Genomic DNA, 12,539 nt, shown 5'->3' on the forward strand with positions numbered 1-12,539 from the left:
GAGATAACCCCGCTGTTCCTCCCCTTCCATGTGGCCCCCACACCCTGCTGCTCCTCCCCTTCCATGTGGCCCCCACACCCTGCTGCTCCTCCCCTTCCATGTGGCCCCCACACCCCGCTGCTCCTCCCCGTCCATGTGGCCCCCACACCCCGCTGCTCCTCCCCGTCCATGTGGCCCCCACACCCTGCTACTCCTCCCCTTCCATGTGGCCCCCACACCCCGCTGCTCCTCCCTTCCATGTGGCCCCCACACCCTGCTGCTCCTCCCCTTCCATGTGGCCCCCACACCCCGCTGCTCCTCCCCTTCCATGTGGCCCCCACACCCTGCTGCTCCTCCCCTTCCATGTGGCCCCCACACCCCGCTGCTCCTCCCTTCCATGTGGCCCCCACGCCCTGCTGCTCCTCCCCTTCCATGTGGCCCCCACACCCTGCTGCTCCTCCCCTTCCATGTGGCCCCCACGCCCTGCTGCTCTTCCCCTTCCATGTGGCCCCCACACCCCGCTGCTCCTCCCTTCCATGTGGCCCCCACACCCTGCTGCTCCTCCCCTTCCATGTGGCCCCCACACCCCGCTGCTCCTCCCCTTCCATGTGGCCCCCACACCCCGCTGCTCCTCCCCTTCCATGTGGCCCCCACACCCTGCTGCTCCTCCCCTTCCATGTGGCCCCCACACCCCGCTGCTCCTCCCTTCCATGTGGCCCCCACGCCCTGCTGCTCCTCCCCTTCCATGTGGCCCCCACACCCCGCTGCTCCTCCCCTTCCATGTGGCCCCCACGCCCCGCTGCTCCTCCCCTTCCATGTGGCCCCCACACCCTGCTGCTCCTCCCCTTCCATGTGGCCCCCACACCCTGCTGCTCCTCCCTTCCATGTGGCCCCCACGCCCTGCTGCTCCTCCCCTTCCATGTGGCCCCCACACTCCGCTGCTCCTCCCCTTCCATGTGGCCCCCACACCCCGCTGCTCCTCCCTTCCATGTGGCCCCCACGCCCTGCTGCTCCTCCTCTTCCATGTGGCCCCCACACCCTGCTGCTCCTCCCCTTCCATGTGGCCCCCACACCCTGCTGCTCCTCCCCGTCCATGTGGCCCCCACACCCTGCTGCTCCTCCCCGTCCATGTGGCCCCCACACCCTGCTGCTCCTCCCCTTCCATGTGGCCCCCACACCCTGCTGCTCCTCCCTTCCATGTGGCCCCCACACCCTGCTGCTCCTCCCTTCCATGTGGCCCCCACACCCTGCTGCTCCTCCCCTTCCATGTGGCCCCCACACCCCGCTGCTCCTCCCCTTCCATGTGGCCCCCACACCCCGCTGCTCCTCCCCTTCCATGTGGCCCCCACACCCCGCTGCTCCTCCCCTTCCATGTGGCCCCCACACCCTGCTGCTCCTCCCCTTCCATGTGGCCCCCACACCCTGCTGCTCCTCCCCTTCCATGTGGCCCCCACACCCTGCTGCTCCTCCCCTTCCATGTGGCCCCCACACCCTGCTGCTCCTCCCCTTCCATGTGGCCCCCACACCCTGCTGCTCCTCCCCTTCCATGTGGCCCCCACACCCCGCTGCTCCTCCCTTCCATGTGGCCCCCACACCCTGCTGCTCCTCCCCTTCCATGTGGCCCCCACACCCCGCTGCTCCTCCCCTTCCATGTGGCCCCCACACCCTGCTGCTCCTCCCCTTCCATGTGCCCCCACACCCCGCTGCTCCTCCCTTCCATGTGGCCCCCAAACCCTGCTGCTCCTCCCCTTCCATGTGGCCCCCACACCCTGCTGCTCCTCCCCTTCCATGTGGCCCCCACACCCTGCTGCTCCTCCCCTTCCATGTGGCCCCCACACCCTGCTGCTCCTCCCCTTCCATGTGGCCCCCACATCCTGCTGCTCCTCCCTTCCATGTGTCCCCGCACCCTGCTGCTCCTCCCCTTCCATGTGGCCCCCACACCCTGCTGCTCCTCCCCTTCTATGTGGCCCCGCACCATCCCCGTCTTGTTCTCCATCTTGTCTCTCTAGATCAGGAGTGGTAAACTCAAGGGCCACCAACAGGTCCAGTTGTCAGGATATGCCTGCTTCAGCACAGGTGGCTCAAACAGTCCCAGCTTCAGCACAGGTGGCTCAATCAGTCCCAGCTTCAGCACAAAGGGTTCAATCAGTCCCAGATTCAGCACAGGTGGTTCAATCAGTTGCCAGCTTCAGCACAGTTGCTTCAATCTGTCCTAGCGTCAGCACAGGTGGTGCAATCAGTCTCTACTTCAGAACAGGTGGTTCAATCAATCCCAGCTTCAGCACAGGTGTCTCAATCAGTCTCTGCTTCAGCACAGAGGGCTCAGTCCCAGCTTCAGCACAGGTGTCTCAATCAGTCTCTGCTTCAGCACAGAGGGCTCAGTCCCAGCTTCAGCACAGGTGGCTCAATCAGTCCCAGCTTCAGCACAAATGGTTCAATCAGTCCCAGATTCAGCACAGATGGCTCAATAAGTCCCTGCTTCAGCACAGGTGGCTCAATAAGTCCCTGCTTCAGCACAGGTGTCTCAATCATTCCAAGCTTCAGCACAAAAGGTTCAATCAGTCCCAGATTCAGCATAGATGGCTCAATAAGTCCCTGCTTCAGCACAGGTGGCTCAATCAGTCCCAGCTTCAGCATAGGGTGCTCAATCAGTGGCTTATTCTGAGCCACTGATTGGGCCATCTGTGCTGAAGCACTTTTATCCTTAAAATGTGACACATTGGTGGCCCCTGATTACTGGAGTTGGCCCCCCCTGTGGTAGATATATTCCTTTTCTCTTTGTCTATCCCTCTTTTCCATCTTTCATGCTCCCCCCCCCCTCTCTATCTTTTTTATATATATATATATATATATATAGCAGGTAATAAAGAACCATAGGCACTCCGTCTGAATAGAAAAATTGGGTGCAAATCCTGTACAAATAAATAGGCAATACTGTACGATACCGCACGTGGACGAATATCAGAGGCAGCACTCCAAATGAATATCAAAAATCCTGTATTATTCAACAAAACATCATATCCAACGTTTCGGTCCCCAAACGGGACCTTTGTCAAGAGAAAAAAGCGCCCGATCCTAGTGTGATACCTGGGTATAAAGGTTTTAATAACGTGGACTGGAACAATTGAAAACACACAATGTAGCCATAGGATAAAAGCGTGGTATGAGCGAAGTCATGCGCCTACATGAAACTCCAAACCGCCGTCTGCCCGCTCCGTCGGGGGATGTATCCTTTGGAACTCTGCAGCCGGTGTCACCGTCTGAGAGATCCTCCGGCAACCTGAAAGTTTTTACTGAAAATTTGTGTGTGTGGGAGATGTTCTATTTTGGGTGGGTATTTTTCGGAAGCAGCATGGTGGGAGTAGTGAGGAACAGATAATAGAAAGATTAGAAAAAATGATGTACCAAAGAAAACAGCTGACAAAAAAAAGAGCAATATGAAGAACTAAAAAAGGAGCATGTGCAGTGGGTTTAAATAAAAGAGGCTCGGGGAGAGGTGAGGGAGAAGGAGAGTAGCGAGAGCAATAGCTCGTCCTCCCAAAAAAACCAGATAAGCGTGGAGGGAACTAAAATACAGAGAAGTGTAAGCGGAGTAAGTGGGAGCGAAAGTGAAGAAAAGGCAGGCCAGAAAGGGATTGCACAGGCAAAAGAGGCAAATTCAGCGGGAGATAGAAAGGGAAGGAGCACCCAGGGAAAAGATGAAGTAGGGCTCACAAAGGAAGAGGTTTTGCACAAACGACTAGGGTGGAAATTTGGGCGGAAATATTGGGACGTGAAAGCTGTAAGGGACGCGTGTGAAACTGATGTGAGGAATGGATTCCAGTAAGAGAAAAGTGAGAGAGGTTTGGAACGTATGGAGGAAGAATTAAAAAAGATGATCACAGTACTAGAGAGTGGAGAAAGGCGTTGAGTTTTAAGGTTTGGGTTGTAAGAATGAGATGAAAGAATCTTGAAGTAATGTTTTTTTCTTTTTTTTGTCTTTGTATTGGTTTTTTTCTCTCTCAGCAATATAAGAAATGTATTGTGATGTGTTCTGTTTATTACTTTCTGTAAAGTGATACTTACTGATTGTTAATAATGTGAACATTAATAAAAATTAAAAAAAAAAAAAAGCTGTCTGTGGGTGGGTTTTCGGGGTATGCACCTTAACCCTGGCTGTGCTCAAAGCTGTGACCATGCAGCAACCTTAAGCCTTTAGGGAACCATGTTAAAAATGGTTTTTGAAGCAAAAAGTGGCACTGTGTGCTCATTTGCATGTCATTCTCCAGAATCCCTTGCTGCAGTGGAAGTGCTGTGTGCTGGGTGATAATGGTGAAAGGCGGGGTTGCAGACCTGCCTAAGACATGCAGATGAGCATACAGTTGTATTTACATTTGTATATATATATATATATATATATATATATATATATATATATATATATATATACATACATACATACATACATAGATAACAGTCTTATAAGAAAAGTCTTATCTGTCTCTTGTAGTTGTAGGGGAAGGTTTATCTGTTCTCCTGGTGTCCACACCCTTGTGCGATAAGGCAAAGTCAGGATCCAGGTTTAGAAGTACAGTATTGTCCCGTGTCTTGTTGGCAGCGTGCAGTCTCTTTTGGCAGGCTCAAGACGTCTATGTTCCCTCTGTCATTCTCACCTGTGAGACTCAGGAACCTCTCCTCTGTCTGTTTCCTGGTTCAGCTCACGTTTGGGCCCAGGAAGAATCTCCCTTCCTGTCTCAGAGGCAAGCTGTTTCTGACAACTGTAATCAGCCAGGTGGTGTTGGTTAATTGTCTACCAGCAGTTAACCACCACACTGCTGGATTAGAGGCACCAATTTGAACAGGGATAAGTCCCCTGTTACACTCCTGCTCCTGGGAAAGTGCTCCTAAAGACTTTGCTTTTCAAGATTTCGTTCTGGAAACCATTTATTTCATTTGCCCCCATCCCAGTATGTGTATTTTGAGTGTATTTGTGGAACATTGTGTGTATGTCATTTCGTGGAATTAATTACAATTAATTTTACCTCCTTGCTTTGCTCAATCATATGACCCCTGGTATAAATGTGTTAAGAGACCTGGTCTCCTGTGAAAGTCAATCAGTCACCCACCCAGGCAGTCAGTCAGTCACCCACCCAGCCAGTCAGTCACTCACTCACCCAGGCAGTCAGTCAGTCACCCACCCAGCCAGTCACTCACTCACTCACTCACCCAGGCAGTCAGTCACCCACCCAGGCAGTCACCCACCCACCCACCCAGGCAGTCAGTCACCCACCCAGGCAGTCACCCACCCAGGCAGTCAGTCACCCACCAGGCAGTCACCCACCCGCCCAGGCAGTCACCCACCCGCCCAGGCAATCACCCACCCAGGCAGTCACCCACCCAGGCAGTCACCCTCCCAGGCAGTCAGTCACCCAGGCAGTCAGTCACCCACCCACCCAGGAAGTGAACCCAGGCAGGGAGTCAGTCACCCACCCACGTGCCTTCTATCTCCCCTCTGAAACCAGCCCCAAAGCCTGCCAATTGAAGCCCCCCTACTCCGGCCAGTTTAAGGCCCCCCCTTGCCAGTTGAAGCACGGGCCGGTTGAAGACCCCCCCGTGGGACGGTTTAAGGCTCATCCTGTGGGCCAGTTGAAAGTCCCCTCGCTGACCGATCGAAGGCCCCCATGCGAACCGGTTGAAGAGAGGTACTGTAATTCATTTTAGTCCCATACTGTACTTTACCCCTTAGGTCCATACTTAACCCCCCCAGACCCATACTTAACCCCACCCCCAGACCCATACTTAAAGCTGCAGTTCAGCCTTTTTTTTTTTTTTTTACTTCAATAGTTTCATGTGGGCAATCTCTAATTACCTAAAGAACTGCATAGCTGCCGGTCAATTCGTTCTCCGTCTATTGATCGGCAAAGTTTGGCGACATCTTTAAATATGGGGAATGTAAATTGATGCTATAGGAACAAGCATGCTTGTTAAAATAGAATACAAGAAAATTGGTCTTTCAAAGTGGTTTTTTTAAAACATAAAATGCTAAAAGTATTTTTTCTTACTACAGAACTGATTTATTAAAAAAATCACACATGCAGGATATTGCCTGAACTGCAGCTTTAACTACCCAACCCCCCAGGCCCATACTGAATCCGCCCCAGGCCTTTTGTCACATGGGGTATCTTTGGGGGCACTAAGCAGCGCTTTTTTGCGACCGATTGGAACATTTTTGCTCAGCCGATAAAAAGTGAAGCCAAAAGAGGGATTCACTAACAAGTTCATGGCGTTTTGGTCAGGCCGAGCAAAAATATGCTCAATTGCGCAAGCTTTCCCCCTTTCCCCCCCCTATCGTGCTTAAACTTGTAAAATGCGATAGCTAATAGAAAAAAAACCCGCCTGTAAGAACGGCATGGAGACGCTGCGTCTCCATGCATGGCTCTTACAGGTGATCGTGAAGCATAAATATACATTTTAATAATAGTGTATGAGTACAGGGGGTCTCCTGAGCTGAACCGCATTGGTTTCAGCCTGGGGGACCCCCTACTTAATGAGATACAGGCCCCGTTATGGGGTGCCGGTATCCCCCTGTGCTTTTAAAGCTCCCGCGTCACATGACCGGGGGATTTAAATTCTGCAGGGGATACCGGCACCCCATAACGGGGCCTGTATCTCATGAATTAGGGGGTCCCCGAGGCTGAAACTAATGCGGTTCAGCTCAGGAGACCCCCTGCTCCCGCACACTATTAATAAAAATACATTAAAGCAGCTACATTACCTTAGCGGCTATCCGCTAAGGCAATGAAGGGGTTAAGGCACAATAGCATGTTTATTGGGGACAATTGTCCCCAAAAAACATTGCAATACACAACACACCCACCTCTGTGCCCTTAACAACCCCTCTACCCCCCTAACATACATAAAATATCTGTAAGGAATCGGGAAACACGTACTTTGCGACGGGTTCCCTCCTTACCTTTCTTATCTCAGACCTCTGCTCTGACACCAGCGCGTGTGCGCACCTCCGCTCTGCTTACAGAGCGCACGCGCGCACGCGCAGTTCTTCTAGTGTGCCACGGAGCTTATCTACGACCCCTCGGACGCCCCACGCTTCTCTCACGCGCGGCAAGCACACGTGACGACTTGCACCTCTCCCCAGCTGCGTGGCAAGTATTCCATTAGCCCACTTGTCTCCTGCAGCCAATCCCTGCCTCCGCGGAGGCCGCGCCTCAGCTCCGCCTCCTTTGCTACTGGTTCCTGTTTCCCATAAGTACCCTGCAGTTCCTGTCATACCTTGCTGAGCACAACCTCTTGTAGCCTTGAGCTCCTACGTCCGTTGTGCCCTGCTCCTTGTCTTGCATTTACCTTGCATTTTACCCCTTCGTGTACCGACCCGGCTTGACCTTGGATAAATGTAGAAGGGAAGTACCCCAAGTGAAGCACTCAAGCTTACGCTCTGATGTTTGGTGTAGTCATGAAAATATAATCTTTATTAATACAACAAGCTAAAATAATGGGTGTTAAAATGACAAACTGAAGGTGTATTGGATCTAATGGCCGAGTGCCATATGTGCTCAGGATCCTATAGTAAGTAGTGGATGTAAAAATGAGTATTTAAACTCCACTAAACAGCAATCCCTAGATAGGGTCTGTTATCTTGATAGATAGAAAAGGGAATCCTCATGCATGTGAGCAAGGTGGGTATATACAGCTCAACCCCCTTATAACGCTGTGCTTGGGGTCCAAAGAATCACATTGCGCTATAAGCGGATCGCGTTAGAAATAATACAATAATCGTGTTGTAAAATAGTCATAAATAGGAAAATTGGGAGCCACGCTGGCATCACGTTATACTGCCGCGACACATCTTATTCTTACATTTGCCGCCGATTGACCGGGGCTTTACTCCGGCTGGCGCTGAAACTAGACCGGGCGGAGCTGCATCTCCTCCGTGCACCCCCTCCACTCGCGCACATTTTTCAGCCCCTTCCCGACCCCCTGGCTGCTCCTGCTGTGCCCCTTCTGCTTCCCCGTACCCCCGCTTACCTTCTGGGGATGTCGGGGAAGCCGGGCGCGCCACGTGGCAGTGACGTCACAGTGACGCGTGGACATGCCGCGTCACCACGTGGCGCGCACGCATACTGCCGTGCGGGCAATGTTAGAATAAGATGTGTCGCCACTGTAAGCGGATCCGCGTTGTAACGGACCGCGCTATAACGGGGTTGAGCTGTACTGTGGATTAATATACAGACGTACTGGTGTACCATTCAATAAATGAATAATAAACGTGATTAACAGAGTCTGGTGTGGGTGTCTATGGTACTTTATTTCTAGTGTGTCAAGGGTGCCACAGTACGACCAGATGGTGGGTGAGATGAATCAAACTGATCTGAGTCCACCGGATACCTGAGTCGGAGTATTGTGCTGTCAGTGCAGCCACTATAGCAGATGCGACCTCAGGTAACCTTATAGGGTCAGGGAGCACACAGCGAACCACCTAGTGCAGACATAAGTGAAGTGCTTTCATTATATAATATGCGCACATAAACTGCACTGGTGAGGCATAGACCTTGGAATCTCTCTGGATACTGACCCCGGCTTACCCTTGACCTTGCGGATATCTCCAACCCCAGACCATGGATATACGGACTTCCACAATTCTGACCTCGCCAACCCCAGACCACGGCTACACGGACTTCCACAATTCTGATCTCTCCAACCCCAGACCACGGCTACACGGACTTCCACAATTCTGACCTCTCCAACCCCAGACCACGGCTATACAGGCTTCCACAATTCTGACCTCTCCAACCCCAGACCATTGCTACACGGACTTCCACAATTCTGACCTCTCCAACCCCAGACCACGGCTATACGGACTTCCACAATTCTGACCTCTCCAACCCCAGACATGGCTATACGGACTTCCACAATTCTGACCTCTCCAACCCCAGACCACGGCTATACGGACTTCCACAATTCTGACCTCTCCAACCCCAGACCACGGCTATACGGACTTCCACAATTCTGACCTCTCCAACCCCAGGCCACAGCTATACGGACTTCCACAATTCTTACCTCTCCAACCCCAGACCATGGCTATACGGACTTCCACAATTCTGACCTCTCCAACCCCAGATCACGGCTAAATGACTTTGACTATTCTGAACTATCCCTTCCATGACCCTTGGCAAGAATCCACTAACCAACCTCTCCAACCCAGACCCGGCTACGTTTGACAATCCGCTGCCAGTCACGCTTCCGCTGCTGTGGGCGCGTGGTTTGCTACTTACCCACCTCAGTACCGGGGTCCTGTCTAGATATGGATAATAGTGCATTTGCCCATTTAAAATACAACATTAAGCAGCATAAATAAAGTAAATAAATCTCTCACTCACCCCTGCCAGGCTGCCACGATGAAGGCCGTCCTCATCCTCATCACCGTCCATGTCCTCTGTTGCTGCAAACAATACAGAACAATAAAAATAAAGACAATCTAATGCCCTAACCCCTTAATCACCTAGCGGTTAGTAACCGCTATAGTAATTAAGGGTTAACCCACCCTCCCCCACTACCCACCCGGTAGGCCTAAACACCCATCCTTGGGGACAATACCCCCTTCACCCAACCCCGCTATCCACAATTTAAAAATACACACAGCAGCCCCACTACCCACCTCCTAGGCCCCAATAAACCATTATAATCTATATCTATATTGTTGAAACTATTGTATGTCCCTGTGCCTAGGGGCAATCACATTGGACCTTTGGCCTGTCACTCAGCCTCAGGCCAATGAGATGGGTCCCTTGGCCCACCTGCCCCCACACACCTCTCATTGGCCGTGTGGTCTAACAGTATATACACACACATATGTCTCACCCCTCCGGATTGCTCGCCCCCCCACGGCTCTCATTGGCCGGTGCGCTCTAACCCAGGGGTCCCCAACCCCTGGCACACTGCTGCTGATGCCTGAGGTGAGGAATTGCTACTGCTGGAGGTGGGGGGGGGGGGTGTTTGACCCCCCCTGCTCCGTTTTGACCCCCCAGCTCCGTTTTTGACCCCTCCCCCAGGTCCGTTTTTGACCCCTCAACCAGCTCCGTTTTTGACCCCTCCCCCAGCTCCGTTTTTGACCCCTCCCCCAGCTCCGTTTTGACCCCCCCCTCCCCACCCTGACATACACACTGACATACACACGGACACACACACTGACACACACAGGGACAGACACACAGGGACAGACACACTGACACACACAGGGACAGACACACTGACACACACACTGACACACACAGGGACAGACACACTGACACACACAATGACACACACAGGGGACAGACACACTGACACACACAGGTACAGACACACAGGGACAGACACACTGACACACACAGGGGCAGAAACAATGACACACACAGGGACAGACACACAGTGACACCCCCCTTGCCTCCTGCCTTCCTCCCCCTCCCCTGCCTTCACCCCTGCCCCTGCCTTCCCCCCTGCCTTTCAACCCCCTCCCGCCCCTGCCTTTCAACCCCCTCCTGCCCCTGCCTTTCACCCCCCTCCTGCCCCTGCCTTTCACCCCCCTCCCGCCCCTGCCTTTCAACCCCCTCCCGCCTCTGCCTTTCACCCACCCTCCCGACTCTGCCTTTCACCCAACTCGCCGCCCACACGCCCGCCGCCCTCCCGCCTTTCACCCACTCGCTGCCCACACTCCCGCCGCCTCCCGCCTCTGCCTTTCAGCCACCCGCCGCCTCACACCCCTGCGCCCCACAGCCGCCGCCCTCACTCAACAGACACCTGCCGCCTCTCACCCAACTGCCACACTCGACACACACCCGCCGCTACGCACCGACATCACTGACTAGCTGCCGCACCCACTCACCACCCACCCGGCGCCTCCCGCCTCACACCCACCCGCCACACACACCCCTACGCACCGACATCACTGACCAGCCGCCGCACGCATTCACCAGACACCCGTCGCCTCACACCCACTCACACCCTAGCGGGACTCCCACCCTCAGCCAGCACTCCACTACCCACACGCCACCCGTACTGAACACCCACCCGATGCCTCACACCCACTCACACCCTAGCGGGACACACACCTCACATTTTTACATCACTTATGTCACTAAAATATACATTGTACTGTGGTGTGTTTACAATAAACCATTTTTAAACAACAACATCGTATTACATTTTCTTCCATGTTTCTTTTCAACTATTTATAAATAATACTACCTATTACGGATTTACATCCCGGGCAACGCCGGGTATATCAGCTAGTATTTAATAAACAACAATACACCACTCACCCACCCTGTGACCCCAGATAGCCTCCTGTGTCAAGCATGATTCTCGGGAACATTTTTAGGGGAGCCGACAACTCCGGACCCCACCTTCGCTAGGCACATTCTGACAACAATTTCTCTGCAAACCCCCCCTTGAAACTCATCCCCTACCAATCCCCTCTCGCTGGCATCCCTGGAAAGGTATAAACACGAAAAATTCTTTATGGTCTCAAAATACACATTACACATGTACAGTTGCTGGGCTCAAGAGCTGACACTTTTTGAACCCTAAATTTCGGATCAGAGGTAACCAAAACTGGACTTGACCTTTATTTAGAGCCTGGTTACCACCTCACCATCACATTATGGACCCCAGCTTTTAGGGGTAACCAGCCAGGATTCACCTTTATTAGGAAGGCTGGATACCTCCACCGTCATACTTAGCTACATTTTATGTACAGTAACAGTTTAAGTTTCTAGAAGAAGCACTGAATATAGGGAAAGCTAAACCAATGTTCATGTTTGTGACGGGAGGGGGTAACCAAGCTCTCAAATAAAGATTAAGCCCGGTTTTGGTTACCCCTGTCTGTGTATAAGGGTCCAAGAGAGTTAGCTCTTGTGCCCAGTAACATTGTATCTTTACTATGTGTTACCTGTAATAAAAGTCTTTTTTGTGTTTTTTTCCTTTCCGGGCGCGCCAGCGAGCAGGGATTGCTGGGGGATGAGTTTCAAGTTCTTTTTTTTGCAGAGGAACCGTTGACAGAATGTGCCTAGGAGTTGGGGTCCGTAGTTGTCGGTTCCCCCAAACATATACCCGGGAATAATGCCTGATTCTCGGATACATGTAGGCACATTGTCCCGCAATATCTCCCCTTGTAAACGCAACCGCCACTCACCACTAGGGTGCCCTGCTTCAGCACAGCCCAGAAAGGAGAATTGGGCACAGGCATAAAACCTCTATTCCTGTAGCTAAGGGAATCCCTAGGTAAAGGGGGGTACCCCTGCTAATGCCAAGGTGACCCACAACCAGTATAGGGTTTGTGGGTGCCCCAACCATGTATAAGGTTGAGCGGGGAATCTGAGAGTCCAGTCTTATTCCAAGAGAAAGTGTGTGGGGAATAAGGCAGATAGAAATAAAACTACAACATTTTCCCCTTTCCGTCCCCTTTTCCCCAAGACTCAGAAGTATAGTACAATATACTTTATTAAAATGTAATGTGCTTTTTACATTTGGAAACGATGGCCAAACAGGTTGCCCGAGCTAACCCATAGGCACCGGTTGTGATGGTG

Source organism: Ascaphus truei, chromosome 20, assembly GCF_040206685.1.
Source record: "Ascaphus truei isolate aAscTru1 chromosome 20, aAscTru1.hap1, whole genome shotgun sequence".
Classification (NCBI taxonomy): Eukaryota; Metazoa; Chordata; class Amphibia; order Anura; family Ascaphidae; genus Ascaphus; species Ascaphus truei.